Here is a 19,662-nt window from a genome sequence, read left to right as displayed (position 1 = left end):
CGGAGGCGTACAGAAGTGGGAGGGGTTCGCTCCCCCTGAAATTTCAATGTTTATCAGGTCTTGAGAACGCCGCGTGGAGATATCGTAGTAAAACTAACATAATTCCCTTCATTTATAATTTCACATAAATTTTGAATATGGAATATCATGGGATATACTTACTTCGAATAATTTAACCTAAAATTATACGCATTAAACGCCGGCCTCGGTTGCGAAGGGGTGAAGTACTCACCCGCCAAAGAGAAGGTCGCGGGTTCGAGTCCCGCCTGAGTAATTTACCCTTATCCAGGGCATGTTTGTTTGTACACGTTAAATTGTTAACATGTAAATAAACCGGATGTAAAAGGCCGTATAGAGCTGTTTTCGTTGGTGTGGAAATAAATAAGCCTGGGCCATACAAAATTAAGTAGGGTACACGCTACTGACCGCAATAGCAGTCGCTCCTTAGCAATAACTCGCTCCTGCTAATAATTTAAAAGTGTCCATTGACTAAACTAAACCCATAATGAAAATTCAAGAGTAGTTTATTTACCGATGAAGTATTCCATATCCTACGAATGCAATCATGCTACGTTACATCTGATCATAAAAATAAAATAAGACAGACTACAGAGTACAAAGATTTAGATCGTAGTTTTTCCGCGATCTATAAGAGACTATAAAGGCAGAATAAGGACAGAAATAGGTTAGATGACAGGCAGTAGCTTAATAACTTGTGTATTCCTAAATGCAAATATCTGAATTATCCTAGTATTTCTAACACCATGTTTTGCACGTTTTACCTACATAGGAAGATTGCCTTCACAAGAATGATGGGTCATAGGTATATGTGAGGCGTGCATCAGCGAATGCTCTTGCGTGCTTGCGAATGATCACCCCCTGCCAAACACCCTAGAGGTGGCCCGCAGGATATTATGTAGGTGTCCTAAGATTGCCAATGTGATTCAAGATGGCAAGCGTTGAAAAGCAAAAGAAGAGTCGGTTTCGAAGGGGAAATAATTTCGTCTCTTCTGCAAGGGAAAATTAAATGCTGGCTAACCATTTATCCCTCAAGAATTAGTGGGAAGATCCCTAAAGAAGAGGTGGGATTCGGTGCAGAAAGACTTAATCCGCGAACTGAATAAAATACAAAGGAAGGCTGCGCGATTCGTCAAAAATTGCTACGGGCGTACAGTCAGCGTTACCACGATGTTAAGCGAATTAGGCTGGAAGCCGCTGGAGACTCGGAGGCTGCGCGCTATGTTTAAATTGCTTGAACAATTGAGAATGGATATGTTTAAGAGCGACACGGAGATCATAATATTAGAGCCATACTATACTTCCAGGTCCGATAGAAGCGATAAATTAAGAGAGATGTTTTGCCGAACGGATAGATATGGGAATTCGTTTTTCCCACGAACCATAAAGGTCTTTAATAAACGCTAGTACCAACCTCGTTAGAGCACTTCATTTTTTTAATCTGTAAACGGCTGGTATCCTAACAAACCCTGCCACACGCCTTTCAGGCGGCTTGAGGGGTATTATGTAGATGTAGATGAATTACTAGCCATTGAGAAGTAATGCCTCTGCATGAATGTGGACGTATTTACTGTTAGTAAGCGTAGGTAATATTTTTCACGACCGTGTGGTGTTCTTGTGGGGATCCTCTTGCATGCTAGGAGGATAAACACCCTAGAGGTGACTCGCAGGTTTATACGTAGATAGCCATCGACACCCGCTCATGTCAACGTTGAACTGCTTCATTTCGCTAATTCCTTTCTAACAGGTGACTTCGATCGATTCGACCTTTCTATTTGACGCATTTCTCAGCCGCTGTCCACGCTTACGAATGAACCAACTTAACAACTTCACAGATAAATATATATAATTAAATTCTATTCGATTCATTAACTATGAGAAGAACCGATTCACCGCCATGGACATGAACCGGTTCATCTTGGCTTCCTCGCCTCTCCTCGTGGGTGGAGGGGGAAGGCCGTGTTGTTTCGACTCCGGCGGCACCTGCCCCAGCGTAGCGTCTCGTCGTGGGCTCCCCTCCCGGGAGTAGTACAGAGAGACACACACCTGCCGCGCCGGGCCCTTCCTCCACCGTCCATGCCTTCGTTTTTCACTGGGAGAGGGAGGCCTCGATTGCCGGGGAGACCGGCCGCCCCGCGCTCTCTTAACGTCCGCCCCCGTCACGCCGTTATTCACACATCTTGGCTCCAACATCTGCCGTCCTCACCTCTCCGTGACTTTTCCTTTCCATTCACCCCTGTGGAGCCAGTCAGCAACCAATTTCCCAACTACAGCCAGCTGATACGTAAGTACATCACCTGGCAGGGATTCCAGAGGTGTTAGGGCGCACCTCGATTAAGTCAGGTGATACCTCTGCTTCTAACCAGAGGAATATGATTTCCCCTTGAAACCAGAGGACCCTGCGGATAACATTCTACGATGGAATTTTAGTATTTGAAACTCAGGAGTCATAGAATTCACAGCACAATGATATCTGCACGACCCCAGGAACAGTTCTAGACATATTTCTAGTCTAAACGAACAACATTCCGCTTCCGTCCTCAAAAATAACCTGAGACGTACCGAGTGGTTCTGAACATAGGACTGAGTACTTAGGCGCGACACAATAATTCAAATCATTAAAATAAAATAGAGAGATAGACTGTAGAAAAGACAATTTAAGAATGCCTTTTATCCGCGACTGACCATCTTCAGTAACAAAAGTTCAATCATAAATCAGGATAGAGTAATAGAAAGTAAAAGCAGCGTCTCAGACTAGTAAAGAAAGAAGCCTAGGAAACACATTCCGTTATCATATGCTGGATAGAAGAATTTCTGAAACAACTATGCACAAAGGCTAGTTCTTGATGGGTAGTTCCGATGCGGCGCCGGTGTAACCCAAGGAAGTGTTCATTATATTATTCTTTTAGTATATTAATGATATCACAACCAATGCATCCAGTAAAATTCGAATCTTCGCCGATGACGCAGTTCTGTATAGGTACATACGAGATAAAACACAGAGTCCGACAGAATTGCGCTCAAGAGAGATCTCAATGCTTCAAACGATTTGAGGGGTACATATACATCTACATAATACCCTGCGAGCCACCTCTAGGGTGTTTGGCAGGGGGTGATCAATCACCAGCATGCAGCATGCATTGGACTCCCACATGCACGAAACACCGTCCGAAAAACGTCACGTATACTAACAAGTTATACTACTATATGCTGTTAGAAATAATAATAAAATTAAGATGCATCAATTTTTACATAGGTTAGTAGGCTACACTACTAGTCATTTAATCTATTTATGAGTTCTATTGCTGCCGTTATAATCTCTAATAGATCGTGGAAAAAATGACATTCGGAATCTGTCTGTTCTACAATCTATTTCTCTTATTTTATTTATATGATCTGATCTTCCGTAGTATGTTGGCGTCCGTAAGATATGGTTAACTTCGTCAGAAAAGACACTGCTCTTGAATTTATCTAAAAAGTTTAGTCTATTTTTCAATCTACGGTCCGACAGAGATTCCCATCCGAGTTTATCTAAGAGGTCAGTTACACTAACAAGACTATCGTAACGACCTTTCACATACCTTGTAGCTCTTCTTTGCACGAGTTCTAACTCTGTCATTAAGCCTTTTTCATGAGGGTCCCAAACACTGGCAGCGTATTCCAAATGTGGTCTAACGAGGGAAAAGTAGCTAATTTCTCTCACTTTGTCGTCACAATTTCCTAATATTCTTTTAACAAAACCCATTTTACGATTAGCTTGACCGGTTATTTCTCGGATATGTTTATTCCACGATAGACATACTTGTAAATCAGGTACTTGGAAATCAGAGTTGAGGAATGAGTAGTAACGAATTCTCAGATAAGAAAGACTTTTCCAACGAAACATGTTCATGTTATCAAGAAAAATTATTGACTGTAAAGTATTTAGGTGCACTTCGTAACAGTGGCTGATCTAAGGGAACCCCCCTTAGGTACCTATCCAATTTACATTACATAGAATGGTAATTTTTCCCGACCCCCACTACTGCAGGAATTTTAGCCCACCCCCCTTGACCGTATCCTGGATCCGCCACTGCTTCTTAATTCTAAGTTTATGAAATCCTTCATCCAGCTTATTAAGCGGTTACCTAAACCTTATGCATCCCACTTTGTCATAAACTTTGAATACAGAACCTAATCGAATACCATTCCTAAGTCTAAAAAGTACAGCGTCAACTTGAACACTTCTGTCGACCGCGGCTGAGAAATCATGAAGAAAGGGAGTTTGCAGGGATTCTTAAGACCTCGATTCCAGACACGGATCAATGGGGAACGACTCCTTGGCCTTCCAAGGGGAAGGAAGGCCGAAGTCCCCGTGACGAGACGACGAAGGGGGGGGGGGCGACGTCATAGAAACCTGCTAGTCACGAAAATAAATCTTTTCTTTTTTGGAGGTGCAATCGACGGCGCGGGAGACGGATAGAAGGGGAAGAAGGAATGATTATAATGAGTCACGACGGCGGACTGAGCAGTGGGGGTGGCTTCAAGATGACTCCAAATAAGGAGACACATAAAAGTAGAATTATGTTAATTACCTCCCTCTACATCTCCATAAATAGCAGCGTCCTTCAGATGGTCCACATGGTGCTGCCACAAGAAACAAGGAGGAGTCTTGAATCAATGAAGTGTAGCGACTTTTAATTCTCCCCTAAATAAGTAGATGTAGAGGATGAACAGAAAGGACCCAGTGTTTGGGACCCTCATGAAAAAGGCTTAATAACAGAGTTAGAAGGCGTGCAAAGAAGAGCTGCAAGGTATGTGAAAGGTCGTTACGATAGTCTTGTTAGTGTAGCTGACCTCTTAGATAAACTCGGATGGGAATCTCTGACAAACCGTTGATTAAAAAATAAACTAAACCTTTTAGATAAATTCAAGAGGCTTCTCTGACGACGTAATTATTTCTAACAGCACGTTTTGTACATTCTAGCTTTGTTAGAACGTAGGTTTCCGCGGCGATGGTTTGATCTCTGCATTTCTTCAGGGTTTCCTTCCGCGTCAGCTTGTTTGTGGACAACAGTTTCGCTGGCTATCCTGCCAGTGTCTTCAGGTCGAAGGTGTCGGCTGTTGGTTTCTGCCTCGCTTATATACCGTAGGCTGGATGGGAGCTGCACTGTGATTGGCTGTTTGACTAGCTTTCTACCTTATTGGTAGAAAACCTTAATGAGTAGTTGGCAAGTTTTGCCTTTGAATGAATGCGGTAATATAATTTGTAAGCATGTGCAACGTTTTTTGTACCATGTGGTGTGCATGTGGGAATCCTATTTCGTGCTGCATGCTGGTGATTGACCACCCCCTGCTTAACACTGTAGAGATGGCTCTCAGGGTATTATGTACACGTAGATGAGCTAATAAGAGGATCTTTAAGTACGACTTAAAAAAAAGGCTATTGAGGAGTCTGATCTGGATGATTTACGGTGCGGACACGTAGGAAGGAGGACGAAAAAAACTCGATGATTTACAGATATGGGTGCGGAGAAGAAAAGGGTAAAGGAAAGTGAACGGAGAGGAGGAGGAACGACGAAGTGCTGCACATGGCGGTTGAGGAGAGGCAGCTTTCAGATGAGATACGGAGGAGACAGAAGGTATGGATGGAGCGAATACTTATGGAAATATGAATATCAATTTTTTATTTTACTCAAAATTCATGAAGATGAATGCTCAAAACTATGTGCTACTCACTGGGAAATTACTAAACAGCATTCCGTACTATAAGAAAAACTTTTTCCATTTCATTTACTCATAGCAAAAATTCTGGTAGCCGTCATGACTACAATCGCAATACTAGCTGTTTTTACCGCAGGCATAGATACATATATGTATGCATTTATTATTCCAGCTCTGAAAGGGTTGCAACCGGTGCATCATATTTACAGCAGACATAAATTCCCCAGCCATTAAAGGCCGATCTCATGGCATTACGCAGATATGGCAAGAGCAAGGAAGCAAGCAGGCCCGCCGCTACGTCTAAAACTCTCGACATCCCAATTCCATCCCTTAACATTCCCACGGATAAGAAATAATCATCGAATTCCCGGAGGAAGAGTCCAAATGTCACATTTTAGATAAATGCTCAGCGATCAAACAAAGTGATCCTTTGTCACAATTCCGCCCGAGAGGAAAGAATTCCGAGAAGTGGAATGCGCTTCGGCGTGCGTCATATCTTCAGACAGGGGGCGCATCTGCTCCACTGCGAACTTTGACCACAGCAAGTAAACATCTAAACAAAATATTGGAATGCAGCCAGGAGAGACATAAGTTTGCCGCCAAGGGTAGATATATTCTTAAAATGTACGAGTTACAGACAGAAAATAGCGAAAGATAAAATAAAGCACTTAACATCAGCTCAATGGATATGAGGCGGTTAGAAAAAAATTGACGTGCATTGGATGCTATCTATAATTCCTCTGAAGAACGAACAGGAAACATAGTAACGAAATCGAGACGAACTGTTTCTTATCTGCCACTTTTTCCGGAGCAGAATTTTTCATTTTTTATAAAATTCGAGGAATCAAGCGAGATGGAGTGGAATTGATTCATTATGAAAGATGATTTGGAATTTTCCACAAAAATAAATTTAATCCGACCCGAGTTTCGATATTACTACATCATTTTCAAGGTACAAATAGTGGTAAGTGCAGTTAATTAATACATATTTAGGAGGCGGGAGTGGGAGAACTGATGGGAGAGAGAGGAGAAATGGGTTGGAAAATCCTCAAGGAGGTGGCTGGAATGGGTAAAAGTGGAAAGCGTGGGGGGTGGGGGGGGGGGAGAGTGGAAAAACCGGAGGAGGTAAAAAGGGTGGAAATTAAAGGGTTTTTCCAGGGTTGACAAACTTTGCACATAGAAACGAAAGCATTTAAATACACGTGGTGGTGTTCTTATCTTCGGGTGTTGTTTCCGAGGGCCACCGGTGATTGGTGTGGAACTCTCCCACTCCCGCCTCCTAAATATGTATAAATTAACTGCACTTACCACCATTTGTTCCTTGAAAATGATGTAGTAACATCGAAACTCGTGTCTGATTGAATTTATTTTCGTGGAAAATTGCAAAACATCATTCATTTTTTATACTGATTTCCACGAATCAATGCTATTTTGCGTCCAAAGCTGTCTTCTCCCATGATTCTCAGCTCGAGTCAACAAAACAAGCACGATTAATGCTAGAACAAATGACAACATCACTGCGCGTTCCAAATGTTTCTCGCCGTGAATCTACCCAAAAAGTACAGCGTTTCCAGCATGTTACACGAGTTAGGATGGGAATCTTTACAGGAGCGTAGATTGAAGTATAGCCTTAACTTACTTAGGAAATTCGAAGAAGATATTTTCCCTGACGACGTGAATCACATTCTTCGTTTACCATCGTACTATAGTGGACGTGATCATGAGAATAAAATAAAAGAAATAGACTGCAAAACAGAGAGATTTAAAATGTCATTCTTCCCTCGTACTATTAAGGATAGCAATGTTGTCTCAATTGAAAGGATTAATGGCAACGCTCGCTATGATCACCCATTGCATGTTTTTCTTTCAGAGTTCTAACCTTGCATGTATTTGCTCTAGGAATTACTAACGATTAGCAAGTTTTGTTTATGAATAAGCATGTATATTTTGCTAGTATGCGTAATATTTCCAAGACCACGCGGCGCGCATGTGGCGGTCCTCTTGCATGCTGCATTTTGGTGATTTGTCACCCCCTGCCAAACACCCAAGAGGTGGCTCGCAGGGTATTATGTAGATGTACCATATCCTACCCTTGTTTCCGTAATAATTTAACCGGTTTCCTAAATAACTGTTTTCTATTCCAAGCCTCAATTGACGGGTGTAGGAATCTTACTCCAATGCAGTAAACAATCGATTCACCCTTAAATTGGCGGAATTTTTCAAACTTGATGTTAGAAGGGCACACGTACTTTTGCAATTTTACTTTAATGCATGCGTTTAAAAATACACCTTACTCGAAATAACAATGATATAAGTTTCAACCGTCATTCCCAAAAATCGAAATGTTGAAACCTACGCCGGAGTTAGTTTAATTCAAGTTTAGAAAATTACAATAGTATGTGCGTTGTCCTATCGGCACGACTTCTGGAACGAATTTCCGAAGTGAGGCGAGACAGCCGAGCACGTTAGATGACGTCATATGAGGTCGCAAGAGGCGATTGTTGCTGGGAAGTGCAGTTCCACCCTAGCCACGCCCACCCCTTCTATATCCTCGCAACCAGACACCCTCACTCATTGAACCCCCGCTGGCTGTCACGGACAGCTTATAAGGGTGCTTTCCCATCCGCTTGGGTGAATCATACCAACCCCAAGTGCAAGGCGTAGGAAGAAAGTGGGAGGGTGATAAGCCACTCCTGTCTTAATGGACTGATAAATTTGGGATCTCGTTAAGCCACTTCCCATTATGCTAAAAAATTATAACGGCGTTGACTCACCACCAGATAAGAAATCCAAAACCATGCATGGGTCAGACTTCCCCAGAATTAGGGATGATAAAGAAATTCTCACAAACGAGGAACTTACCGCTAAACGTTACTGGCATATGTGTTGAGTACGGAAAATACCCTCTCGAATTAACCTATACTCGCAAGTGCCCTGCACATTCTCATATGCACACCACACGATCCAAAAAACGTGACGCATTCTAACGAATTATACTTACACACCCACGCAAAGGAAAAACTAGGCATTAAGACAATATTCCCATGAAGCTAGAACACAAAAAATGCTGTTAGACATAATAAGAAAATTCACAAAAATGCATTAAGGAATGTATTAAGGTTAATAGGCTACACTGCATGTCATCTTATCTACTTGTGAGTTCTAACGATGCCGTTATAGTCTTTATTGATCGTGGAAAAACCACATTCTGAATCTATCTGTTCCCCAGTCTATCTCTCGTACTTTATTTGTAATATCTGATCTACCGCAACGTTTTTTGTACTGTGTGGTGTGCATGTGGGAATCCAATTGCATGGTGCATGCTGGCTGCATCACCCCCTGCCAAACCCCTTAGAGGTGGCTCGCAGGATATAATGTAGATGTAGTATGTTGGTGATCGTAAAAACCATATCCTCAAGGCATCATATGGATGAAACAGCAGAACATGATCTCTGACCGACTATTCAGCCTCAAATGCCCCGTTCAGGCATAAACCAGAGGCTGCGTCGTTTCTGCACGGACATCGGAGCCTCCTTCGTGGACCTTAGGCCGGCAATCCGATCGTGTAGGATCCCTCTGAACCGTTCGGGAGTCCATTACACGGCCGAGTCGGCTAGTCGTGTAGCGAGTAGCATATTTGAGCACTGTAGGTCTTTTTTAGAGTAGAGAGTAGGGCAGAGTGTAGATATATTAGTGGGTTGAAAAATAAAGGGGTAAGTTCAAAACTTTTCACAGACAAAGATTCTTCCAGAAATGAGAATAGAGAAGTAGAGAGAAAAATCAGCGTTTCAGGTATTACATTTAAGCACGAGAAGCGTCAGTCGAGCAACACGTTCAAAGGCAGTCAAGGCTCAAGTCATTTTGATAGTGTGTCAATAAGACATGCATTTCCATTTATCAGCGGTATAGAGCCTGTGAATAGTCTATTCGACAAAAGCAAATCAGAATTATTCCCGAATCGCAATAATACTAGTTCCGAAGTTTTAATCGTGGCTGTGGTTAATTGCCGTAGTTTAAGAAATAAGATTCCCGAATTCCACCATTTAATTCATAGTACGAAGTGTAACGTCATTTTTGGAACAGAAAGTTGGCTAACAGATGATGATTCAGACAATGAGATCTTCCCAAAATCGTTCACTGTTTATCGGAAAGATAGAATTAATCGAGTTGGGGGCGGAGTTTTTATAGCTGTAAAGAATTCAATCGTCAGCCAAGCGATAACCGTAACTGAGACCAGCGTTGAATCTGTGTGGTGTTTAATTAAATGTCCAAAATTCAAAACTATTTTATTATGTTCGTATTACAGACCACCTAACTCAGATATAACGTCAATGTTGGATTTTCAAAATCAAATAAACAGCGTAGCATCCAAGTATCCTGAAAGAAACTTGATTGTGGGTGGAGATTTCAACGTACCTTCTATAGATTGGGAGACTTATAGCTTCATTCCTGGTGGGAGGGATAAAGTGATCTGCGAGGCTTTATTACACACCTTCACATCTAATTCATTGTTTCAAATAGCATCCGCACCGAACAGAGGAGAAAATATTCTTGATTTATTAGCGACAAATATACCACATCAGGTAATAAACGTTGGCACTGTCGAAGGAATAAGTGACCATAGGGTAGTAACTGCAAAGTTTTCTCTAAATACCGCTGTAAACTTTAAAAAAGAACGTAAAGTTTTCATTTTTAAAAGAGCTAATTTTGATGGGTTTAAGAGTCATATGAAAAATGCTTTCCCCGAGTTTCAAGAATCAGTATTAAAGTTAAATGTAGAGAATACTTGGAAAGCTTTTCTTTCGCTCGTAACTTCGGGAATAAATAGCTACATCCCTAGTAAAATAGTAAAAGAAGGCAGCGAACCGAGATGGTACGACGCGGAAGTGAGAAAATCATTGAGGCGACAGAGAGCGTGTCATGCTAAAATGAAAAAAGTCAGCACGGATTTATCCGCTAATGAACGCGAGCTAATAATTAAAAAATATAGGATGACTAAAGCCGCCACGAAGGAAGCGTTCAGGAATGCGTTCACGAATTTTAAAAGAAAAACACTAGTAGAGCAGTTACAGGATAACCCAAAAGCATTTTGGTCATATGTTAGGGAAGTTCAAGGTAAACGATCTACCGTATGTTCGCTGAGAAACGACAATGGAGATGTGTTGACAAGCAGTTACGATAAAGCCAATTTATTAAATTCCTACTTTAAGAGCGTGTTCACGGAGCCTTCCGAAAACTCACCCGGGACCGATGACAATCCCTGTATTCATAAGATGCCAGCTATTGACATTAGTACGCTCGGAATAGAAAATATATTGAAATCGCTTAGTCCAAATAAATCACCTGGTCCAGACGAAATCCCTTCTCGTGTATATAAAGAACTAGCCTCAGAACTTGCCCCCTACTTGCAGTTAATATTCAGTAAATCCATCAAGCAACACGAAGTACCTAATGACTGGAAAATCGCTAATGTAACGCCTATATTTAAAAGTGGAGACAAGGAACAGCCATCTAATTACAGGCCGATATCTTTAACGTCCATCTCTTGCAAAGTCATTGAACACATCGTAGTCAGCTCGGTACTGAAACACCTAGACGCGCAAAACTTATTAATGGGAAATCAACATGGATTCAGGAAAAGCAGATCGTGCGAAACTCAGTTAGCGCTTTTCGCCCACGATATTTTAGTCTCCGGGGAAGACAACATTCCAGTAGACGCGATTTTTCTTGATTTCAAAAAGGCATTTGATAAAGTACCCCACGGAAAGTTAATATTAAAACTGAAATCTTATGGTCTAGACGAAGATGTCATTTCCTGGATTAGAGAATTTTGAGCGACCGCGTCCAAAGAGTAGTATTAGACGGTGCAGTCTCCAATGAGGTTAGAGTGACTTCTGGCGTTCCTCAGGGTAGTGTCATTGGCCCACTCCTATTCCTTCTTTATATAAACGACATTGGCGAAGTAGTGCAGAGTAAGTTACGATTATTTGCAGACGACGCTGTAGTTTACAGAGAAATTCGTTCCAGCAAAGATATAGATGAACTAACGAATGACCTTGCTGCTATCCAAGCTTGGTGCGATGCTTGGCAGTTAGAATTAAATTTGGAAAAATGCGTCGTAATGAATTTCTGGAAGAAGAATAACTCCCTACAGCGTAACTATGTCATTCGGGACACGCAGTTAAAGGCAGTTGAATCTGTGAAATATCTAGGGGTTAGACTCAATAATGATCTATCGTGGAATAAACATATTCGAGAAATAACCGGTCAAGCTAATCGTAAAATGGGTTTTGTCAAAAGAATATTAGGAAAGTGCGACGACAAAGTGAGAGAAATTAGCTACTTTTCCCTCGTTAGACCACATTTGGAATACGCTGCCAGTGTTTGGGACCCTCATGAAAAAGGCTTAATAACAGAGTTAGAACGCGTGCAAAGAAGAGCTGCCAGGTATGTGAAAGGTCGTTACGATAGTCTTGTTAGTGTAACTGACCTCTTATTGTTAGATAAACTCGGATGGGAATCTCTGTCGGACCGTAGATTGAAAAATAGACTAAACCTTTTAGATAAATTCAAGAGCAGTGTCTTTTCTGACGAAGTTAACCATATCTTGCGGACGCCAACGTACTACGGAAGATCAGATCATATAAATAAAATAAGAGAGATAGATTGCAGAACAGACAGATTCCGAATGTCATTTTTTCCACGATCAATAAGAGATTATAACGGCAGCAATAGAACGCGTAAATAGATTGCATGACTTGTAGTGTAGCCTACTAACCTATGTAAAACTTACTGCATGTTTCTGAATTTCTATTCTATATTCTATTTCTAACAGCATATAGTAGTATAGTTTGTTATTATACGGGACGTTTCTTGGACGGTGTGGTGTGCATGTGGGAGTCCAAATGCATGCTGCATGCTGGTGATTGATCACCCCCTGCCAAACACCCTAGAGGTGGCTCGCAGGGTAATTTGTAGATGTAGATGTAGATGTTCACACTACGTCCTTTTTACGCCGGTTAGCCCCGACCATGGTTACAAAACGAGGTGTGAACGCAAGTTCCCGTTAACCGTGGTTGGGATTCTGACCACCGTTTTCCGACCATGGTTGGCGGTAGTTCATGCGTGTGTGAACGCAAGTTGGTTAAAAGCTGGTTAGAAAAAGAAGAAGGCGAAGCAGCAACGAAGTGGGATAGGAGGAAAGAAAACAGAAAATAAAGTTTCGAAGAGGAGACGGCCGTTATTGTTGAATTATATTCGTCAGAATTAATTCAAAGGAAAGTGCTATTGATTCATTCCGTAATGTGTTGTATAGTATGAGATTTTAAACCTGAAGTTATGCGATATACTTTATAGTTCGTAGTGAATTAGCTATTAGCTCGTATTGTATTGTTACGGACAGATTGAATAATCTATATTAATATTTTGCTAGAATTAAGTAAAATGTGCGAAACTACCATAATAAAAATCCGAAGGTCACAATGATTTTAATGTTTTGTTAAGAGTTCTTTGTCCCAGTTTGAAAAAGATAACTTACGTTCATCCTTGAACAAAAGTTCTTCCCATATCAATATAAAGTATCAGGCTAACGGCTAGCCAGATGTAACGATAGAAAATAAATTTAGAAACGTCGGGTGATGCCACATATCGCAAAAATTACCACGTTCTCTCTCTTATTTCATAAGTTAAATTTCAACAATCGTCACATTTCTGCAAGTTATTCGTCCACATTTGAAGAAGAGGTAAAAGAGTTTTAATTTACGGTATAGCATCAGAGTGGATCATGTCCTTTGTCAAAGTCAGAAAACAATAATAGCTAAGAATGTAATGCAGCGAAAAGTGTATCTCCATCCCAAATCACAAGTGTCTCAAATTGAGGCTCAAGTCTCAAGATTAGGTCCTCGATTTTCTTCACCTACATCAATGATTTGTCGACACATCCGAATCAAGGGCAAGTAGTAGTATATGTTGTTGATATCAACCTAATTATCAGCAATATTCGCTTTCATTCGTATTAAATAGAGCAGTAGAAGAATGCAAGCCACACTTGGGATGAAATGATTAGTTGGACGAACACATTTGAATTACCTTCTACATCTACATCTACATCTACAAATTACCCTGCGAGCCACCTCTAGGGTGTTTGGCAGGGGGTGATCAATCACCAGCATGCAGCATCCATTTGGACTCCCACATGCACACCACACCGTCCAAGAAACGTCCCGTATAATAACAAACTATACTACTATATGCTGTTAGAAATAGAATATAGAATACAAATTCAGAAACATGCATTAAGTTTTACATAGGTTAGTAGGCTACACTACAAGTCATGCAATCTATTTACGCGTTCTATTGCTGCCGTTATAATCTCTTATTGATCGTGGAAAAAATGACATTCGGAATCTGTCTGTTCTGCAATCTATCTCTCTTATTTTATTTATATGATCTGATCTTCCGTAGTACGTTGGCGTCCGCAAGATATGGTTAACTTCGTCAGAAAAGACACTGCTCTTGAATTTATCTAAAAGGTTTAGTCTATTTTTCAATCTACGGTCCGACAGAGATTCCCATCCGAGTTTATCTAACAATAAGAGGTCAGTTACACTAACAAGACTATCGTAACGACCTTTCACATACCTGGCAGCTCTTCTTTGCACGCGTTCTAACTCTGTTATTAAGCCTTTTTCATGAGGGTCCCAAACACTGGCAGCGTATTCCAAATGTGGTCTAACGAGGGAAAAGTAGCTAATTTCTCTCACTTTGTCGTCGCACTTTCCTAATATTCTTTTAACAAAACCCATTTTACGATTAGCTTGACCGGTTATTTCTCGAATATGTTTATTCCACGATAGATCATTATTGAGTCTAACCCCTAGATATTTCACAGATTCAACTGCCTTTAACTGCGTGTCCCGAATGACATAGTTACGCTGTAGGGAGTTATTCTTCTTCCAGAAATTCATTACGACGCATTTTTCCAAATTTAATTCTAACTGCCAAGCATCGCACCAAGCTTGGATAGCAGCAAGGTCATTCGTTAGTTCATCTATATCTTTGCTGGAACGAATTTCTCTGTAAACTACAGCTACGTAGCAAGGAACTACGTAGCAAGGAACAATGATTGTCGACGCTGGAATGTAATTTTTAATTCATAAGCAGCTCATAATATGCACATATGTTTAAATTAATCATCAATATCATTGCAATTAACACAAGAACTTTTCCCTGCACATTCTATATTTCCTTCCAACAAGTTATTCTGAGTTATTCGCTCTTGTCAATTCATTTTTCACTTGGAATTACTCTACCACTCATCAGATGTCGCCAGGGTCTAACCATGGTTGAGTGTGAACGCGCGTTGGTTCTGACGTCATCTTACGCTGGTTAAGAAAGATGGTAATGTGAACGGGGCAAAAGCTACATCTCTTAGCGTCGTCGGTTTTTCCGAGAGGAGAGAAAGGAAGCCGCCGTGGCCAGGACAAACAAAAACGTGTCGCGATAGACGAAGGCAAACAACGAGACTCGCTCCACACATCACGAGACTACTTCCACGGCTAGGATCTTTTTATCTTTCGCGTCGGACATGAGGAGCGGGGACAGGGGCAGTAAAACCGACGCGACACCGCCACCTGATAGAGCGACGCGAGAAAAATAAGAAGCAAAACACAGCAGACGAGCGCAACGGGGGTCATCGGCCCAACTGAATGTCGTTGGCTCATGCAGTAGGTACTATCATTCGGGCACTTAACCAGCAAGTGTATACTGCTACGTCGTACGCGCAAGAGAAGAAATGGTGGGAGGGTCGGGAACAAAAGAGTAGCGGAAGGCGTCGATTCGCGTTGATGAAGCTATAAGTCGCTCCCGCCATTTGACCTCCAACGCCCCCACTGACGGAGTCTCGCGAAATACGAGTTCTCATTTTTGACACCCTACAAAAACACGCACCCAAACTACAACACCAAGTTAAAAAAAATCATATCAATCTTCCACATCCGTATTAAAATTAATCTTTACACTTTCCTCGGCACATTCATAACATCTCAGGAGGTCAAAAAATTATTGTGTCATTAAAAGAAACTTTTTCCCCGTTCCTTGTCTACGTTAGACAAAGTAATTACGACCAGATGAATTACTGACCATTGGAAAGTTTTTTCTTAGGAATGTGCGTTACATTTTGCTGGTATGCGTAATATTTCTATGACCGTGCGGTGTGCATGTGGCAGTCCTCTTGCATGCTGCATGCTGGTGATTGTTCACCCCCTGCCAAACACCCTAGAGGTGGATCGCAAGGTATTATGAAGATGTAGATGAATAAGGGTATAAGACGAAGTACTGTGCAAAAGAACAATTTATAAATATTAATTAATGGAAAAAAACTGAAATCGTAAAATAAATGCTTTTAATATCTATTTTGGATGACGTAGAACTGGAGAAGGAACTACGAATATGCACAGACTGACTAGTACCCACCGAAGAAGGACGGTAACTCTGTTGATCATTCGGAAGTTACCCTCTGCCAAACACCCTAGAGGTGTCTCGCAGGGTATTATGTAGATGTAGATGACGTCAGAACAAAACTCAGAATTTATATGACCATACCAAGACCTATCCTTCTTTATGGAGCAGAATCATGGGTTATCGACAAAAGAACGGAAAAGAAGTTAACTGTCTTCGAAAATAAAGTGTTAAGGAAAGTTTTTGGTCCAAAAAGAGGAAACGAAACCTGGAGGAGAAGACACAACAGGGAGATGAGGGACCATCTCGACTCGCCAGACGTAGTAGCTGAAGCTAAGGGCCGCAGATTGCGATGGGCAGGGCACATAATACAAAGAGAGAAAGAGGCCCTAGTAAAAAAAAGTCAGGGTAGAAAACCCTGATGGAAGACGACCTGAAAGAGAAAAAGACGGAAGGATGAGGTGCTGATTGATATGGGGGAAATGAGAGTCAGCGAGGCGGATGCAGAAGTGAGCAAGAGTTGGAGGCAGACAGTTGGCGAGGCTAAATATCATTTGGGGTATAAAAGGCCACGGGAGTGAGTGAGATGACGTTGACCCAAGGAGATTCAAGTACTCTTTAAATGCTAATGATATTCGGATGAGGAATGAACTTGCCAGGCCAACCGCAATGTGGCGCGATGCACGAACGAATAGGAAGCATTATTACTCGCGTAAGAGACGCGCCGCGATGGCGTGACGAAGCTCTTCGCGACCCTAACGCACTTACACCTTCAGCTTTTTTTTCCTTTCCTCCCCATGGAGATAGAGGAGCTTGTATCAGGAGTGAGCAGAGGATCACACCACCAGCCAGCCACGCCCTGCCGTCGCCCTTAACAACGGGAGCATTGTTTGGATGAACGGGCGCGCCGGGTATGTATGAGCTAAATGCGGAGAAGTACGTAATTACATTAGGGCAAGAGGATTTGAAATTCGCTCGACCTAGATGTAACAACTGAGTAAGAAGCGTACGTCAAAGGTGCAAATGCAAGCAAATGAAGAATGCTAATGGGACATCCAACGGCACTAGTGAGACGCACTTTCAAACTGGTCATACAATTATGGTTGAAATAAAAAAAATCATAATTCAAAATAAATATATTCAACTCGATACTATGGATTTAGATTATGGATGAGAAATCAAATCACTCTGGATTCCCGCTGATCCGAAACTAATTGGGATGCGAGTTAATATGGGGATTTCTACAGGAGATTACAGCACAAATACAGACTTATTCGGAGAATATTCTTTTCTTATGAGACGTGAAAAAAATTCTTTGCTTACCGTCACACTATGGTAGACGTGATCACGGGAAGAAAATAAAGGAAATAGGACTCTACAACAAAATATAGACTAAATTAATTCGGAGAATATTTTTTTCGTATGAGACGTGAAAAAATTCTGTGCTTACTGTCGCACTATGGTAGTCGTGATCACGGGAAGGATTAGATTTATAACTGCCTAGTGCTGGTCCTGGCGCGATCTTTCCACAAGACGGGATGGGGATGAAGAGCTCTCAATAAATAACACATGAAGAAACTAAAGAAAAAATGAAATGGCACTTGCATCCTCACGAAATACAAGTCTTCAATTATGTAAACGCGCAAAATTTCGAATGCTTGTCGTTAGTTGAATAAATTGTTATTAAACAGTCGCTTTTAACTACACTCCCCTATCATTCAACGCCCGGGTGGTTTGCCGCCGGATAACATGTACATGAAATCTTTCTAGAGGCTGAATATACTTGAACTTAAGACAAGATTAATCGTACATGCGCAGTAATAACTCGCTTCGGACCAAGCCTGTAAACAGAATATCCGTATAATCGCACCGGAAGTAAGGTGCGATTGAACTCCCTGCCAAACACCCTGGAGGTGGCTCGGACGGTATTATTTACATGTAGATGTAAGGTATTACATAGTACAGAATGTAAAAAAACTCTTCCACAATACCTTTTAATTAGGTACTAAGTTATTACATGTTATTATTACCATCTTTTCTAGATATATTAATTAAGGAAGCATTCTATACTGGAAGGCTTAAAAAATACTTTATCCCACCAACTACAGAGGTCTACCGTCCAGATTTCAAACCGCGGCACCAAAATAAGACAAAAATTTCACTCGGGGTAGGTAATACACAGGATTGCACCAAACCACTGCAGAACCATGATAACCACATAGCCAAAAATCGTTGAAACATAGGCGATACCACTCAGTGAAAAATGTAAGAAGGCTCATTTCTCCCTTACAAAGTATGGAGTATGAGCTAAAAATAGGCGTTTATGTATTTTCCTGGTTCATGAATAGCAGACGAAAGAGATAACATCTACATCTACATAATACCCTGCGAGCCACCTCTAGGGTGTTTGGCAGGGGGTGATCAGTCACCAGCATGCAGCATGCATTTGGACTCCCTGAGATAAGATATAGAGGGCATAGAAGAGCGTTGAAATAAATAAAAACATGATAGCAGCCAATCTACGGCAATTTCAACTTCAAATCATTGACATTATAATTATTCACTCTGAAGATTGAACATACCTCTTCAAGATGCATCGATCTTCGACAGTCGAGTACTCCGTGAACTGGATCGAACGATTGTGCAACAATGGAGTCATCTTCAAGGTAACTGACGCCGCTCTTTAATGTTTCTGATGCACACTTTTCAAGCAAATTGGCGACGAAGGATAAATAATTACATTCCTAACAGGCCTCCTTCAGTAAACGAAAGTACTCCTCTTCGAGTCACGGAATTTAGCTGAACCTTCGAAGCACGGCTCAGCAGTTAAGAGGTGACATGTCACCCGAGAAACTTCGCGCACACAGGTATATTTCTCTTGAAACACGACACGAATGCAACTCTCTTTAACTGAACTATCAACACACCCTTTACTACGGAAAACTAACACACACTCATTATCCCAGGATACTTAAGTTTAGCAAGCGGAACAAAATGAAGCGATCGAGGGCCCGAGGTTTAAACTGCTGCGACTCCGAAAAGAGAATGGTTTTGTGGGTCAGTAGCGCGAGAGAGACCCCATTCGACGGTGTTCTCCTCGGCGAGTGTCTCGGGATTGGTTCCCGGTGCAAGACCTCTCTCCCGTTGGGTGTTTTAAAGTGGGTGGGGGGACAGGTGGAGGTGGTCGCATAGTCACGAGGGTATGAGAGGGTTGATTATAGAAAGAAAAATCAATAAAAATCCCCTGCATGAATCCTCGAATGGAATAATAATGTATAGAGGGCCCATTTAAAATTTAAATGAAATCTTTTGCGAAAAGTACGAGTAGAATAATTTTTACTTGACTTTCAATGTATTTGGAGAGAGCCTGATTAACTATAGTAGACAGTGACAGACAAACTAGGAATATGCTTTGGAGGGGCCAGGGGTGGCGACCCCCTTCCTGCCCCAAAGGCAACGGTGGGTCCAGGAAAAAATGACATA

General features: G+C 41.5%; 1 protein-coding gene across 7 annotated transcripts in view; it reads right to left on the bottom strand.

The window, feature by feature from the left end:
* LOC124159560 (ras-specific guanine nucleotide-releasing factor RalGPS2) overlaps positions 1–19,662 on the bottom strand; it is a 327,801-nt gene that overhangs the window by 150,253 nt on the left and 157,886 nt on the right. The gene's annotated exons all lie outside the window — the stretch shown is intronic.

Source organism: Ischnura elegans, chromosome 5 (genome assembly GCF_921293095.1).
Source record: "Ischnura elegans chromosome 5, ioIscEleg1.1, whole genome shotgun sequence".
Taxonomy (NCBI): domain Eukaryota; kingdom Metazoa; phylum Arthropoda; class Insecta; order Odonata; family Coenagrionidae; genus Ischnura; species Ischnura elegans.
The sequence above is the reverse complement of the archived record's forward strand: the minus strand, read 5'-3'. Positions and strand labels throughout refer to the sequence as shown.